Source organism: Schistocerca serialis, chromosome 10, assembly GCF_023864345.2.
Source record: "Schistocerca serialis cubense isolate TAMUIC-IGC-003099 chromosome 10, iqSchSeri2.2, whole genome shotgun sequence".
NCBI classification, from domain to species: domain Eukaryota; kingdom Metazoa; phylum Arthropoda; class Insecta; order Orthoptera; family Acrididae; genus Schistocerca; species Schistocerca serialis.
The window spans coordinates 171378959-171397453 of NC_064647.1; the positions used below are offsets into that span (position 1 = coordinate 171378959).

An 18495-nucleotide genomic window follows, 5' to 3' on the forward strand; every position below is an offset into this window, starting at 1 on the left:
GTGTAACCAGTGGCACCCCATACCATCACGCCGGGTGATACGCCAGTATGGCGATGACGAATACACGCTTCCAATGTGCGTTCACCGCGATGTCGCCAAACACGGATGCGAACATCATGATGCTGTAAACAGAACCTGGATTCATCCGAAAAAATGATGTTTTGCCATTCGTGCACCCAGGTTCGTCGTTGAGTATACCATCGCAGGCGCTTCTGTCTGTGATGCAGCGTCAAAGGTAACCGCAGCCATGGTCTCAGAGTTGATAGTCCATGCTGCTGCAAACATCGTCGAACTGTTCGTGCAGACGGTTGTTGTCTTGCAAACGTGGCTGCACGATCCATTACAGCCATGCGGATAAGATGCGTGTCGTCCCGACTGCTAGTGATACGAGGCTGTTGGGATCCAACACGGCGTTCCGTATTACCCTCCCAAACCTGCCGATTCCATATTCTGCTAACAGTCATTGGATCTCGACCAACATGGGCAGCAATGTCGTGATACGATAAACCGCAATCATGATAGCCTATAATCCGACCTTTATCAAAGTCAGAAACAGAAACGTGATGGTACGCATTTCTCCTCCTTACACGAGGCATTACAACAATGTGTCACCAGGCAACGCTGGTCTACTGGTGTTTGTGTACGAGAAATCGGTTGGAAACTTTCCTCATGTCAGCACTTTGTAGGTGTTGCCACTGGCGCCAACCTTGTGTGAATGCTCTGAAAAGCTAATCATTTGCATATCACAGCATCTTGTTCCTGTCGGTTTAATTTAGCGTCTGTAGAACGTCATCATCGTGGTGTAGCAATTTTAATGGCCGGTAGTGTATTTCTTGAGACGGTCACAGTCGAAAAATAGCCGAAATGGCTTCCAGCAGCAAGAGTCCCAACACACTTCTCTGGGTCATACCTAAAGTAACTTCTACATCTGTCGATGGCTGTCTGCATCCAAGATACGAGTAATATGCAGCGTCCTCCATACCAAAATATCATCTGTGCAGTCACAAGTACCGCTTGATGCTCCGTATGATCGTAGTTACGATGTTAAGCCTAGATGTGCCACTGAGCCAAATGCTTTTTGGAAAGCTAGAAAGACTGACTCTACCTTCCTGCCTTGATTCGTGGCTTTCAGAATGTCATGTGAGAAAAGTACGAGTTCAATTTCACATAATCTATGTTTCCGGAATCCAATTTGGTTGGCATAGAGGAGGTAATTCTATTGAAGATAAGGCCCGAAAATAGTAGATAATATACACTCCTATGAAACTTCCTGGCAGATTAAAACTGTGTGTCGGACCGAGACTCGAACTCGGGACCTTTGCCTTTCACGGGCAAGTGCTCTACCAACTGAGCTACCCAAGCACGACTCACGCCCCGTCCTCACAGCTTTAATTCCGCCAGTACCTCGTCTTTTACCTTCCAAACATCACAGAAGCTCTCGTGCGAACCTTGCAGAACTGAAACTCCTGGAAGAAAGGATATGCGGAGACGGGGCTTAGCCACAGACGGTAGGATACGAGATACTGGCGGAATTAAAGCTGTGAGGACGGGGCGTCAGTCGTGCTTGTGTAGCTCAGCTGGTAGAGCACTTGCCCGCGTAAGGCAAAGGTCCCGAGTTCGAGTCTCGGTCCAGCACACAGTTTTAATCTGCCAGGAAGTTTCATATCAGCGCACACTCTGCTGTAGAGTGAAAATTTCATTCTAGTAATATACACTCTTGTTGAAAGGGAAAGGTACATGGAACTGTTCCGATGCGTGTTACAGCAACTCAAACACAAACGCCGATTTACTACAAAAATAGGATATGGCCTAAACACGCGAGTTGCGAAAATTCTCAAAAATGTACGTTTGTTCACGTTGATAAACACTGAAATCCTAGGTGAACAGTAAGTTCAAGATAAGATCAATCAGAAACGCCGATTTATTGGTTTAAATGGCTCTAAGCACTATGGGACATAACATCTGAGGTCATCAGTCCCCTAGACTTAGAAATACGTAAACCTAACTAACGTAAGGACATCGTACACATCCATGGCCGAAGCAGGATTCGAGCCTGCGACCGTAGCAGCCGCGTGGTTCCGGACTGAAGCGCCTAGAACCGCTCGGCCACAGCGGCCGGCTGCCGATTTATTACGAAATAAGTTATGCATAACACTTGTAACTTACGAAATCTCTAAAAAATATGCGTTTGCAAGCTTCCGAAAAATCTTAAAAACATTTTTTTATCCGCGTAACTGTACAAATGGTTCAAATGGCTCTGAGCACTATGGGACTCAACATCTTAGGTCATAAGTCCCCTAGAACTTAGAACTACTTAAACCTAACTAACCTAAGGACATCACACACACCCATGCCCGAGGCAGGATTCGAACCTGCGACCGTAGCAGTCCCGCTGTTCCTGACTGCAGCGCCAGAACCGCACGGCCACCGCGGCCGGCCGGAACTGTACAATGGAAGTAGAGAAAGACTGTTTTTGAACGAACACACGGTTGCCAAGAGTTTCTAAATAACTGAATTTTTATTTGCAATTGACGATAGATATTCAACAATTAATGTCTGTATTTCGATATGTGTCTCTGCAGTTTATGTGTTCTCACTATTTTCTGGCGTAATCAATTTGTTGTTGTGTTGATCACGGTGATAATTTGTTGTTGTGTTGATCACGGTGATGATGTTGACATTAGAGCGCTCAACGGCATGCTTATGAACTCAAAACACGCGTCTTGTGGTTTGAGTCATGTCTGATCTCACAGGTGAAATTGCTGCGGCTTTCCGCAGGAACAGACATGAGAAGATTCTTCAAGAAGTCTCGCTATGTAGACACAAATATGTCGTTCTATTGTATTTAAATGCTCCGATTGTTTGTGAAGGCGACTTTTTTGTCACGCTGACTATTGACTTAAAGGGATATCGACTTAAACGAAAAACAGGCTCGAGTTTTTCATCCACATCCTATCGACTTTATCCCCCCAGCTCTTTAGGTAGAAGGAGGAAATTTTAAGATACACGTTATATCATTGCTTTTGGTACCTCTCAGGGTTGATAAGCGTCCAGCCAAGCATAGGGTTGACCTTATGCCAGCAAATACACTGGAGAGCCAAAGGAACTGGTACACCTGCCTGACAGCCATGTTTAAAACTGAAAAATAAGAAACAGACCACATGCAATCGATTTTTTGTAATTTTCTTTTACGGCACTGAAGTTCAGAACTCAAGTATCAATTAAGCGAAGCGGTCGACACAACTCTCAAAAATTTGGAAGAAAAAAGACTTTGAAGTTTTCCGAGGGTCTTCAGTAGCCTGATGTCAGTTCAGTTTTCCGACGGGCACCGTGGATCTGCTGTAGGAAGCTCGTCTACCTCGTCCGAGGTTTTTTAAACATATTCTACGAGGATTTCCGCGAAGCGCAAGAAACATAAAGGTGGGTAAAAATCAGTAGCGCTGCAGAATGGTAATCATCAGACGGGCGGTTCGAGTCTCGCTCGGGTTATTATTTTTTTTTGTGTTTTTCTCTTCAGTTAGAATATCTACATTATATAAATATAAAATTTGTTAAATATATGCTAATTAATACATATCTGTCATTTTTCTGAAAAATGCACTCACTCTTGTTTCTAATTATATACCGCGTACAAAAATCCGGTTTTCATCGCAGATATAAACTCTTAATTACTGCTCATTTATAACAGATTGCGCACTGTCCTGGAATTACCGTCTATGTGTGTCCAAGTATCTAGCCCTGATAAAACGCTCAGGCGTCGCCCCAACCTAGTACAAATCGAGAAAGAAAATATAAATATAACGAGTTGCTAATAATTTATGGAGAGCAATAGATGTCAGCGTAATCTCTCATAAGATAACAGGTTCTTGGAAACACTGTAATAGCAGTTCAGAAAACAATCAGCACTCGTTTAACTAGCCGGCCGAAGTGGCCGTCCGGTTAAAGGCGCTGCAGTCTGGAACCGCAAGATCGCTACGGTCGCAGGTTCGAATCCTGCCTCGGGCATGGATGTTTGTGATGTCCTTAGGTTAGTTAGGTTTAACTAGTTCTAAGTTCTAGGGGACTAATGACCTCAGCAGTTGAGTCCCATAGTGCTCAGAGCCATTTGAACCATTTGAACTCGTTTAACTGATCGAATAGGTAGATAATGTTTCCAACACTATAATATTATGCCGGTCTCATGGATCCTTTTTGAATTAAGCTCATAAATAATTACAGAGATCATTAGCACACCGCAAACGAGTGTATCGTATAAAGTACTGGTCAATTCTAGTGTCTTAGTATGAAGGCTTTCACGACCGGATGAATTGCTAGACAGTTTTATCTGGGACGAGATTACGATCGATAGTTAAGTTTTATCTCTGAAAAAGATTATCTCTGCATATCACGTGTAACTCTGGTCACGCCCACTTTCTACGATATATAAGTCGCTCTCAGACGTCCGACCCGTCAGTCGGCAAGACTCACCGGAGGAGAAACACCCCTCTGAAGATGTCCAGCGCAGCTCTGGACGAAACGTTAGGAGCTGAAGAGTTTCATGGGCCACGACCTTACATCCCGGAAGGTTTACCAGAAGATAATTCTAGTGTCTGATTCCACTCTTTGGCTTTGAGCAATGACGTCATACAAAAGGGAGAGACGCTACATAGAGGCAGTCTTTGAAAGCAACTGATCGTATTCATAAACAAACGAACGTAGCCTACGATAAAATTACAAACACAGTTCACTTGATTAATTACTTGGCCACAAATTATACCGACAAGAATTAAAGGTATCGAAAATAAATAAGAATAGAAAACGAGAAGTATCCATGACTCAAATAAATTATTATCGTAATTTATGCGAGTAAGAAAAACACAGAGAACCTTTAAATCCAGCACAGCATAGCGCATGGTGAAGTCATAATACTAATTATATACTAATTACATATATACTAATTATATACTAATTATATATTATATATATTATATATATATTATAATTATATACTAATTATATACTAATTATTAAATCTAGCAGGACGAGTACACAAGCAACCTAAATTGACAAAAAGTAGGGTCCAACAAATTCTGGAATCTGTAACTGGAACTGGCCTATATAGAATATTCTAGTTACCGATACCATTCATTCCACGGTTCGTTATTTAGATCGTTTTAATAACAGTGTGTGCGCTAAAGTGTCACAGGATTTCTGCATATGGTACTGCTATCTTCATTATTATGAAAAAGAGAAAAATTTGGAAGCTGTAACTATAGCATTTAATGGTTTTTCGTAGTGGTTGCCTATACGTAGCGCCTTTCCTTTAGGTATGACGTCATTGCTCAAAGCCGACGCGTGGAATCTGACACTGGAATTTATCCCGAAGTACTATTAATGAAAATTATGCTTTATAGTCGTACTCTACCACGTAATATTGACATATCGTAAATCGTTACTCCGATAATAACAACGTTGCGCTTATCATTAAATTATTTTACTTAATTAATCCTAATTCTTAATTATAGCACTTACGCATTCCAAAATGTACAAAAAGATTCTGAATTTAATTATTTTTATAAAGCAGTTGACGTCTCAGGTCAAAAATGTATTTCTTACTGCGAAAATAAACAACAGTTACTTGCATTCTGTGATCAGGGATACCTCTGCTAATGAAGCTTATAGTATTTTGTACTAAATCATAATTCTTTCGTAAGTTAATCTTTGCGTATTGGTTTATAATTCTCAATATTTTTAACTGTATCTCCAATGTCACCGTTGATGTATATCAACGCCCGTGAGCAGCTGACGGTATTAATATAATTCTTATTTCGTTCTAGACGGCTGCAGGTCATCAATGGTGTCTGTTCTTTCGGACATGTTCATATTATTGACTTTACGATATTCTCCAAAGTCGCTGGTACCGATATCTTGCCAGTGTCGAAGTCGATAACGGCCAAAAATGATCGAGATTCTCGATTTCCGGATCGAATAAACTCTCTATAACAACTAAACTCCGCCCGGACATGCCATGAAGAACTATCAGGTCCTACCGACCGCCATGTCATCCTTGGGCGACAGGCATCACTGGACGAGCACGTGATCTGCACACCGCTCTGCCGGCCGTCGTCAGTTATTGTGACCGGAGCCGCTGCTTCTCGATCAAGTAGCTCCTCACAAGGGCTGAGTGCACCCCGCTCGGTTGTCACCCATGCATGTGCTTACCCAGCCCCACAGTGCTTCACTTCAGTGATCGGACGGGGACCGGTGTTATCACTGCGGCAAGGCCGTTGGCATAAACTACCTGTATACATAATTAAGTTTCTGCGGAGCCCTCAGTGCGCGAGTCCTAGTCGCACCTGGCCAAGTTTTTTTTTTTTTTTTTTACCGAAAGAAGAGTCACGGCACCAATATTGATAGCAAGTGAAAACATAAAAAATTACATTACAGGCCATTAAAATTGCTACGCCAAGAAGAAATGCAGATCATAAACGGGTATTGATTGGACAAACATATTATACTGACATGTGATTACATTTTCACTCAATTTGGATGCATAGATCCTGAGAAATCAGTACCCAGAACAACCACCTCTGGCCGTAACAACGGCCTTGATACGCCTGGGCATTGAGTCAAACGGAGCTTGGATGGCGTTTACAGGTACAGCTGCCCATGCAGCTTCAACACGATACCACAGTTTATCAAGAGTAGTGACTGGCGTATTGTGACGAGCCAGTTGCTCGGCCACCATTGACGAGACGTTTTCAATTGGTGAGAGATGCGGAGAATGTGCTGGCCAGGGAAGCAGTCGAACATTTTCTGTATCCAGAAAGGCCCGTACAGGACCTGCGACATGTGGTCGTACATTATCCTGCTGAAATGTAGGGTTCCGCGGGGATCGAATGAAGGGTAGAGCCACGGGTCGTAACACATCTGAAATATAACGTCCACTGTTGAAACTGCCGTCAATGCGAGCAAGAGGTGACAGAGATGTGTAACCAATGGCACCCCATACCATTACACCGGGTGATACGACAGTATGGTGATGGCGAATACACGCTTCCAATGTGCGTTCACCGCGATGTCGCCAAATACGGATGCGACCATCATGATGCTGTAAACAAAACCTCGGTTCATCCGAAAAAATGACGTTTTGCCATTCGTGCACCCAGATTCGTCGTTGAGTACACCATCGCAGGCGCTCCAGTCTGTGATGCAGCGTCAAGGGTAACCGCAGTGATGGTCTCCGAGCTGATAGTCCATGCTGCTCGGGACCTTTGCCTTTGCCTTACGCGGGCAAGTGCTCAATCAGCTGAGCTACACAAGCACGACTCACGCCCCGTGCTCACAGCTTTAATTCCGCCAGTATCTCGTATCCTACCGTCTGTGGCTAAGCCATGTCTCCGCATATCATTTCTTCCAGGAGTTTTAGTTCTGCAAGGTTCGCACGAGAGCTTCTGTGATGTTTGGAAGGTAAAAGACGAGTACTGGCGGAATTAAAGCTGTGAGGACGGGGCGTGAGTCGTGCTTGGGTAGCTCAGTTGGTAGAGCACTTGCCCGCGAAAGGCAAAGGTCCCGAGTTCGAGTCTCGGTCCGACACACAGTTTTAATCTGCCAGGAAGTTTCATAGGAGTGTATATTATCTACTATTTTCGGGCCTTATCTTCAATAGAATTACCTCCTCTATGCCAACCAAATTGGATTCCGGAAACATAGATTATGTGAAATTCAACTCGTACTTTTCTCACATGACATTCTGAAAGCCACGAATCAAGGCAGGAAGGTAGAGTCAGTCTTTCTAGCTTTCCAAAAAGCATTTGGCTCAGTGGCACATCTAGGCTTAACATCGTAACTACGATCATACGGAGCATCAAGCAATACTTGCGACTGCACAGATGATATTTTGGTATGGAGGACGCTGCATATTACTCGTATCTTGGATGCAGACAGCCATCGACAGATGTAGAAGTTACTTTAGGTATGACCCAGAGAAGTGTGTTGGGACTCTTGCTGATGGAAGCCATTTCGGCTATTTTTCGACTGTGATCGTCTCAAGAAATACACTACTGGCCATTAAAATTGCTACACCACGATGATGACGTTCTACAGACGCGAAATTAAACCGACAGGAACAAGATGCTGTGATATGCAAATGATTAGCTTTTCAGAGCATTCACACAAGGTTGGCGCCAGTGGCAACACTTACAAAGTGTCGTCGAACTATTCGTGCAGATTGTTGTTGTCTTGCAAACGTCCCCATCTGTTAACTCGGGGATCGAGACGTGGCTGTAGGATCCGTTACAGCCATGCGCCGATCAACTGCTGTTTGTGTATGAGAAATCGGCTGGAAACTTTCCTCATGTCAGCACGTTGTAGGTGTCGCCACCGGCGCCAACCTTGTGTGAATGCTCTGAAAAGGTGATCATTTGCACATCACAGCATCTTCTTCCTGTCGGTTAAATTTCGCGTCTGTAGCACGTCATCTTCGTGGTGTAGCAATTTTAATGGCCAGTAGTGAAAGTGTGACTCGCATCCTATTCGTGTACATGTACCAGTCACACGAGAAGAAATGAGAGATGGCGTTCAAAGGCGCAGACAGAAGCCAGGCGATAGAGAAACGGGACCTCCTGTCGCCGTTTATCAACAGAGGACCACTCCCGCGAGCAGGCAGCTCCGTGAGGGGGCATCGAACCGAGGCGAAGCGGCCTTGCCAAGTGGGTCGCCCGGTTTCTCCAGGTATCGCAACGGGTCTGCGCCACGCATGCGCAGTCCAGATATCGCAACAGGCTGGCGCTCACACGCGCGGCGAGCGGCCTTGAGCAGCCGTCACTCAGCCGGTTCGCCGGCCGACTCGCCGCATTCCGAGCCGGCAGGTTCTGCAGCACATCCGTGTCCGCGTCGAAGCGGGGTGCGATCGCCGCCCGCCAGGTTCAGCCCGGCTCTGCTCATGAATTTGGTAATGTGGCCCCGATACGTTCGCCGCCCAAATTAGAGTTGCTTTTCGCGCTTCCGCTGAAACATCCTGACAGATTAAAATTGTCTGACGGACCGGGACTCAAACACGTTACCTCGTTTCGCGGGCAACTGATATTATTTAGAAGAAAAAAAAGAGATACTTATCATTGAATAAATACCCTATCTGGTCAAAATCAATTATCAGCACGTGTTAAGTACGCCCATACCTTGTTCCCAAAGAAAAGAAAGTAAAGCGTATGGCTGGAAACCGAGAGAATCTCGATGGCACCACGCATTTTTTCAGTCTTCTTCTTAACCTAGCCTCAAAGACGTGAGCAGTCGCCAGAAGCAACACGTGCTGCAGCTGAAGGTCCAATTTCCCCCACTTGATAACTGGGATAGGCCAAAGTGGCATGCAACTGGAAGACTTGCACCAGGCCATTTAGCGACACGAAATTACTGTAAAAGTGGACAGCGAATTTGGACGCTTGGGTCTACAGCGAACTGGACTTTCTGACCCATTGCGAACGTCTTCCATTGGGTTCAGATCTGGACTCTGAGCAGGTCAGTCCATTCCCGGAATGTTACTGTCCACAATCCATTGCCTTACACATGCTGCTTTATGACTGGCTATAATGATGTGCTGTACGATGACTGTTCCCAAACTGTTGGTGTACTGTGCACAGTACGCAATGCTCTAAAAAAGTATCCATATTCTTCCTCAGTAAGGGTTCCCTAAGTTCTACAAGGGAAGTACACCCCAGTCACGAAAAACACCTCCATCCATGGCACCATATCCTCTGTACATCACAGTAGTCGCTACACATGACGGCACGTAGCATTCTGCCTTTGCCTTTACGACGTCTTTCACTCTGCCGGGGACACTTTCAATGAGGTGAAACTTCCTGGCAGGTTAAATCTGTGTGCCGGATCGAGACTCGAACTCGCGACCGTTGTCTTTCGAAGACAAGGGCTGTATAAACCGAGCTACCGAAGCAAGACTCACGACCCGTCGTCACAGTTCTACTTCTACATCTACATCCATACTCCGCAAGCCACCTGACGGTGTGTGGCGGAGGGTACTTTGAGTACCTCTATCGGTTCTCCCTTCTATTCCAGTCTCGTGTTGTTCGTGAAAGAAAGATTGTCGCCATGCCTCTGTGTGGGCTCTAATCTCTCTGGCCGGCCGGAGTGGCCGAGCGGTTCTAGGCGCTACAGTCTGGAACCGCGCTACCGCTACGGTCGCAGGTTCGAATCCTGCCTCGGACATGGATCTGTGTGATGTCCTCAGGTTAGTTAGGTTTAAGTCGTTCTAAGTTCTAGGGGACTGATGACCTCAGCAGTTGAGTCCCATAGTGCTCAGAGCCATTTGAACCATTTAATCTCTCTGATTTTATCGTCGTGGTCTCTTCGCGAGATATACGTAGGAGGGAGCAATATACTGCTTGACTCCTCCGTGAAGGTATGTTCTCGAAACTTCAACAAAAGCCTGTACCGAGTTACTGAGCGTCTCTCTTGCACAGTCTTCCACTGGAGTTTATCTATCACCTCGGTAACACTTTCGCGATTACTAAATGATCCTGTAACGAAGCGCGCTGCTCTCCGTTGGATCTTCTCTATCTCTTCTATCAACCTGATCTGGTACGGATCCCACACTGCTGAGCAGTATTCAAGCAGTGGGCGAACAAGCGTACAGTAACCTGCTTCCTTTGTTTTCGGATTGCATATCCTTAGGATTCTTCCAATGAATCTCAGTCTGGCATCTGCTTTACCGACGATCAACTTTATATGATCATTCCATTTTATATCACTCCTAATGCGTACTTCCAGATAATTTACGGAATTAACTGCTTCCAGTTGCTGACCTGCTATATTGTAGCTAAATGATACAGGATCTTTCTTTCTATGTATTCGCAGCACATTATACTTGTCTACATTGAGATTCAATTGCCATTGCCTGCACCATGCGTCAATTCGTTGCAGATCCTCTTGCACTTCAGTACAATTTTCCATTGTTTGAACCCCTCGATATACCACAGCATCATCCGCAAAAAGCCTCAGTGAACTTCCGATGTTATCCGCAAGATCATTTACGTATATTGTGAATAGCCAGTACCTCGTCTCCTACCTTCCAAACTTCGCTGAAGCTCTCCTGCGAAACTTGCAGAACTAGCACTCCTGAAAGAAAGGATACTGCGGAGACATGGCTTAGCCACAGGCTGGGGGATGTTTCCAGAATGAAATTTTCACCCTGCATCGCAGTGTGCGCTGATATCAAACTCCCTGTCGGAAATTGTTGTGTTTAGGAATCCTGCATACTCGGTGTGGTAGATAAAGAATTAAACAACTCGTATTAATGAGTTTTATTACACACATTAAAAAAACGTTTTGCGTCACCCCGTTTCCCATGTCACTAAACCCGCCCAAAGATGTAAACAACCATGCATGAGCAGCGCCTATTAGACGGAGGGGATCCGACAGCCGATCAGTTCCAGTCATTCTACCAGGAAGGAGGTACACGGCTCGTGTTGTCTGTAGTTCTATAATGCCTAGATGGTCAATGGCGCGGTTCGATCGCATCCGCATTGTTACTTAGTGCCAGGAAGAGCTCTCAACAAGGGAAGTGACCAGGCGTCTCTGAATGAAGCAAAGTAATTTTCTTCGGAAATGGAGGAGATACAGAGAGACAGGAACTGTCGATGACATGCCTCGCTCAGGCCGCCCAAGGGCTACTACTGAAGTGGATGACCGCTACCTACAGATTATGTCTCTGTGGAACCCTGACAGCAACGCCACTATGTTGAACAATTCTTTTCGTACAGCCACTGGACGTCTTGTTACGAATCAAACTGTGCGCAATAGGCTGCCTGATGCGCACCTGACTCCCGACGTCTATGGCGAGGTCCATCTTTGCAACCACGACACCATGCAGCGCGGCACAGATGGGCCCAACAACATGCCGAATGGACCGCTCAGGATTGGCATCACGTTCTCTTCAACGATGAGTGTCGCATATGCCTTCAATCAGACAACCGTCGGAGACGTGTTTGGAGGCAATCCTGTCAGGCTGAAAGCCTTAGACACACCGTCCAGTGAATGCAGCAAGGTGGAGGTTCCCTGCTGTTTTGGGATGGCATTATGTGGGGCCGACGTACGCCGCTGATGGTCTTGGAAGGCGCCGTAGCGGCTGTACGATACGTGAATGCCCACTCTGCTGCCATGGTCCATCTGCCAAGCAGGAGGATGCCTGTAAGTCTTGCCATGTCCCCACCCCTTCTTACCTTGTCCTCTCTTTGTCTACAGCATCATACATTTTAGCTTACTTTCGGTTTCCCTTGTTTACAGATGGAGGTGTTAAGTACGCCCATACCCTGTTCCCAAAGAAAAGAAAGTAAAGCATATGGCTGGAAACCAAGAGGTCGCGGGATAGAATCTCGATCGCATCACGCATTTTTTCATTCTTCTTCTTAACCTAGCCCCAACGACGTGAGCAGTCACCAGAAGCAACACGGGCTGCAGCTGAAGGTCCAATTTCCCCCACTTGATAACTGGGATAGGCCAAAGTGGCATGAAACTGAAAGATGTGCACCAGGCCATTTAGCGACACGAAATTACTGTAACAGAAGACAGCGAATTTGGACGCTTGGGTCTACAGCGAACTGGACTTTCTGATCCATTGCGAACGTCGTCCATTGGGTTCAGGTCTGGACTCTGGCAGGTCAGTCCATTCTAGGAATCTTACTGTCCACAGTCGATTGCCTTACATATGCTGCTGTATGACAGACTATATTGTTGTGCTGTACGATGACTTTCCAAACTGTTGGTCTACTGTGCACAGTACGTACGCAATGCTCTAAAAGTATTCATATTCTTCCTCAGTAAGCGTTTCCTTAAGTTCTACAAGAGGAGTACACCCCAGCCACGAAAAACACACCCATAGCATAGCACTATATGCTCTGTAAATCACTGTAGTCTCTACATATGATGGTGCGTAGCATTCTCCAGGTATTCGAGACATCCAAACCCTCCCATCCGGCTGTCACAGGGTACAACGTGATTCATCATTCCAAAATCAGCCGTTTTTAATCATCCACGGTCCAGCAGCATCTCTCTTTACACCACCTGAAGCATTGCTCGACCCATGTACCATATTCTTTTTAGCGGCCTATGTACAGTCATTGCTTTAGCACGGCTCCTGGTAGCCCTTTGCAACTCGCAAGTGATTTCTTTAGTTGATTTAATGCGATTTTTTAGAACCACGTTCTGCTATGCTGGGGAGACCCCGTTTGTCAGTTCACGAGGTGCCTGGTCTCTGTTTAGCCGCTCTAGTTCCTTCGCGTTTCCACTTCACATTCACATTACCAACTGTCGACTTGGGCAGCTTTAGAAGCTTTGAAATGTCCCTGATTGGTCTGTTACTCAGATGGCATGCAGCGACGAGACCACGATCGAAGGAACGCACAAGACCCATTCTGTTGTTACTGCTTCTGTACTGACGACTACTAGTCCCCAGCTCCTATTATACAGACGCGTCCGCCCCTCATAATATCTACATTACCTTTTCCACAGTATATTCACTATTTGATCAAAATTATCCGGATACCTGCCTGAAAATGAGTTTCATGTTTGTGGCGTCCTCCATCAGTAATGCTGAAATCCAATATGGTTTTGGCCCACCCTTAACCTTGATGACAGCTTCCACTCTCGCAAGCACACGTTCAGTCAGGTGCTGGAAGGTTTCTTGGGGAATGGCAGCCCATTCTTCACAGAGTGCTGCTCTGAGGAGAGGTATCAACGTCGGTCGGTGAGGCATGCCATGAAGTCGGCGTTCCAAAACATACCATAGGTGTTCTATAGAATTCAGGTCAGAACTCTGTGCAGGTCAGTCCACTACAGGTGTGTTATTGCCGTGTAACCACTCCGCCACAGGCCGTGCATTGCTAACAGGTGGTCGATCGTGTTGAAAGATGCAATCGTCATCCCCGAACTAAACAGTGGGAAGCAAGAAGGACAAGAAGGAGCTTAAAACATCAATGTAGGCCTGTGCTGTGATAGTGCCACGCAAAACAACAAGCGGTGCAAGCCCACTCTAGGAAAAACACGGCCACACTACAACACCACCGCCTCCGACTTGTGCAATCTTCTTAAAACTTTCAAATAAAAGATAAGCGTGAAATCTGGGTTCGAGTCCTGGTCCGGCAAAAATTTTCATCGTTGTCAGTCCATTATACAGCTGACGGTTGTCCATATTCGCATCTGCAAATATATTTCATGGATTCGGTATAACATCAAGCCATTTACACTGCCTAACAAAAAATGAAGCACCCAGAAGACAGGGTCAGACGTTAATGCATCTCCGCACACGTACATCCACGATCGGATGTGTCAATGATTAGAGCTGCAATTCTGTGACACATACAACGGTCAGCAGAGTGCATCAGCGTTATTTATGCTTAGCATTCATACCAAGCGTGGTAGGCTAAGCAAACTGATCAACGAGATCACTATGACCACCCACACACTCTCACAAGGAGACAGCACGATCGTGGGGTCGGGGATTTGTCCGAAATTTTATGTGGTGAAAGAGGTCCCCTAACACTTCACGTGGTTAAAATATTAGGACGCACTACTCGGAAAATCCCGAGAAAAATCGATCCATTCTTAGGTGCCTTATGAGTATAAAATGTTAGTACATTGCCGAGCGGCCGTCTGGCCTACATGGTTAGCGCTCGGACTCTTACGCCAGACGTCTCGGGTTCGATTCCTCCTCTGGCACTTTTTTTTTCTTCTGTTGCTTGCAAAATTGCAGCGCATTTTTACAGGAGAATCGTGAAATTAATTCCCGGGAAGATTGCACAAAAATTCATTCTATAATTCACCATCAGTTATCGTCACCAATATTCCGAGACATTATTCAATATGCATGGTTTGCCTCAAAATTGTCAGAAACTCGAAACATTTTCGTAAATGTTAATAGGGCAGTTTTTGTACAGATTTATTGCAAACGCTTTGTGATTGTAAAAAATCCGCTTTTATATGTTGCGCAAGATGTCGCAAAAATTATTGCTTTGTTTGTTTTTACGATATTTACCACTGCGGTTCTTGTTTATAATTATTATATGTATAAAAATTGTATGTTTTTCAATAGACTTTGTTATTTTGATCAAAAAGGCAATGTTTCTCCTCGTATACTTTACAGTGAAAAATGGAAAACCCATCCCCATGAATTGTGTTGTTGGACAAAAAGAAAATAATTTTTATTCAATAATGAAACTAATTTGTTAAAGATAATGTAGGTTTGGGAAACTTTCTGAATAATTGGTGGAATAACCAAAGAAAATGAAACAGAAGAAAAAAAAGTGCCTGAGGAGGAATCGAACACCAGACCTCTGGCGTAAGATTGGCGTCCTTTCAATCCCTCTTCGTGTGTGGAAATAAGAAAATCTCTCACTGGCAGCCATGTTTCTCGAATAAGGTGCGTGGAGCAACGGAACCATGCCATTTTTAGCCAAAAACTGTCTAACAGAGATGGCGGTGTGTGGAGGTGCATTATCGTCGTGGAAGAACCAGTCTCCTGTCTGCCACAGATCGGGTCTTTTTTCACCAAGCCTGTTGTGCAATCTTCTAAAAACTTTCAAATAAAAGATAAGCGTGAAATCCGGGTTAGAGTCCCGGTCCGGCAAAACTTTCCATCGTCGTCATTCCATTATACAGGTGATGGTTGTCCACATTGGCATCTGCAAATATATTTCATAGATCCAATATAACATCAAGCCATTTACACTGCCTGAGAAAACAAGTGAAGCACCCAGAAGACATGGTCAGACGTTAATGCATCTCCCCACACGTACATCTACGATCGGATGTGTTAGTGATTAGAGGCGTAATTCTGTGACACATACAACGGACACCAGAGTGCATTAGCGTTATTTGTGTTTAGCGTTGATACCAAGCGTGGCAGGCTAAGCGAACTGATCAGCGAGATGACTATGACCACCCACACACTCTCACAAGGAGACAGCACGATCGTGCGGTCGGGGATTTGTCCGAAATTTTGTGTGGTGAAAGAGGTCCCCTAACACCTCACGTCGTTAAAATATTAGGACGCACTACCCGGAAAATCCCGGGAAAAATCGATCCAAAGCTTTTAGGTGCCTTATGAGTATAAAATGTTAGTACACTGCCGAGTCGCCGTCTTGCCTAGATGCCGGCACGGTAGCTCAGCGTGTTCGGTCAGAGGGATAGATGCCCTCTGTAAAAAAATAAAAAAGCTAAGTTATTGGATCAACAACGAACTGAAACGTGTGTCTTTCGACGTCCACCCAGGGCAGGTACAACGAACGAAAACGAACAAAATGAGATTAAAAAAAAAATCTTGTTTTTAAAAAAAAATACATGGTTAGCGCTCGGAACCTTACGCGAAAGGTCTCGGGTTCGATTCCTCCTCTGGCACTTTATTTTTTTTCTTCTCTTGCTTGCAAAATTGCAGCGCATTGTTACAGGAGAATCGTGAAATTAATTCCCGGGAACATTGTATAAAAATTCATTCTATAATTCACCATCAATTATCGTCAGCAATATTCAGAGACATGATTCAATATGCCTGGTTTGCCTCAGAATTATCAGAAACCCAAAACATTTTCGTATATGTTAATGGAGCATATTTTTGTACAGATTTATTGCAAACGCCCTGTGATTGTAAAAAATCTGCTTTTATATGTTGCGCAAGATGTCGCAAAAATTAGTGCTTTGTTTGTTTTTACGATATTTACCACTGCAGTTCTTGTTTATAATTATTGTATGTACAGAAATTGAATGTTTTTCAATAGACTTTGTTATTCTGATTAAAAAGGCAATGGTCGTGCTGTCTCCTAGTCAGTATAAATAATGACAGCAACATCACCTGGCGAGGAACGACTGCTAGTCAGGCACGCACACACGGTGCATGTAGTATCAGTGAGCGTGCTGTCCATGTGTGGGATGGATGAGGCAGGCGATCTCGCTGAGTTTCGCCGAGGGCAGACTGTGATGGACTGGGAGGCTCGGCAGGAGCTTATCGAGATCTACGAGGGCAGTTCAATAAGTAATGCAACACATTTTTTTTCTCGGCCAATTTTGGTTGAAAAAACCGGAAATATCTTGTGGAATATTTTCAAACATTCCCGCTTCGTCTCGTATAGTTTCATGGACTTCCGACAGGTGGCAGCGCTGTACGGAGCTGTTAAAATGGCTTCTGTAACGGATGTGCGTTGCAAACAACGGGAAGTGATCGAGTTTCTTTTGGCGGAAAACCAGGGCATCTCAGATATTCATAGGCGCTTGCAGAATGTCTACGGTGATCTGGCAGTGGACAAAAGCACGGTGAGTCGTTGGGCAAAGCGTGTGTCATCATCGCCGCAAGGTCAAGCGAGACTGTCTGATCTCCCGCGTGCGGGCCGGCCGTGCACAGCTGTGACTCCTGCAATGGCGGAGCGTGCGAACACACTCGTTCGAGATGATCGACGGATCACCATCAAACAACTCAGTGCTCAACTTGACATCTCTGTTGGTAGTGCTGTCACAATTGTTCACCAGTTGGGATATTCAAAGGTTTGTTCCCGCTGTGTCCCTCATTGTATAACCGAACACCATAAAGAGCAAAGGAGAACCATCTGTGCGGAATTGCTTGCTCGTCATGTGGCTGAGGGTGACAATTTCTTGTCAAAGATTGTTACAGGCGATGAAACATTGGTTCATCACTTCGAACCTGAAACAAAACGGCAATCAATGGAGTGGCGCCACACCCACTCCCCTACCAAGAAAAAGTTTAAAGCCATACCCTCAGCCGGTAAAGTCATGGTTACAGTCTTCTGCGACGCTGAAGGGGTTATTCTGTTCGATATCCTTCCCCATGGTCAAACGATCAACTCTGAAGTGTATTGTGCTACTCTTCAGAAATTGAAGAGACGACTTCAGCGTGTTCGTAGGCACAAAAATCTGAACGAACTTCTCCTTCTTCGTGACAACGCAAGGCCTCACACAAGTCTTCGCACCCGAGAGGAGCTCACAAAACTTCAGTGGACTGTTCTTCCTCATGCACCCTACAGCCCCGATCTCGCACCGTCGGATTTCCATATGTTTGGCCCAATGAAGGACGCAATCCGTGGGAGGCACTACGCGGATGATGAAGAAGTTATTGATGCAGTACGACGTTGGCTCCGACATCGAACAGTGGAATGGTACCGTGCGGGCATACAGGCCCTCATTTCAAGGTGGCGTAAGGCCGTAGCATTGAATGGAGATTACGTTGAAAAATAGTGTTGTGTAGCTAAAAGATTGGGGAATAACCTGGTGTATTTCAATGCTGAATAAAACAACCCCTGTTTCAGAAAAAAATGTGTTGCATTACTTATTGAACTGCCCTCGTACACGACTTGTCGCGTGTTTCAGGAGTGCTGTGGTGAGTGTCTTCTACACTTGGCCAAACGAAGGTGAAACCACGTCCATACGTCGTGCGATTGGGCGGTCACCAATCATTACAGATGTCGGCCATTGTAGGCTGGGCACACTGGTAAAACAGGACAG

The 18495-nt window shown here is 45.2% G+C and overlaps 1 protein-coding gene and 1 non-coding gene across 2 annotated transcripts in view; one reads left to right on the forward strand and one right to left on the reverse strand.

Moving 5' to 3' along the window:
• LOC126424639 (uncharacterized) overlaps positions 1-18495 on the forward strand; it is a gene marked incomplete at its 5' end in the record, with an annotated part of 146099 nt that overhangs the window by 118457 nt on the left and 9147 nt on the right. The gene's annotated exons all lie outside the window — the stretch shown is intronic.
• Positions 1288-1362, reverse strand: Trnas-uga (transfer RNA serine (anticodon UGA)). The gene has a single exon. It is a non-coding gene; the product is annotated as a tRNA-Ser (tRNA).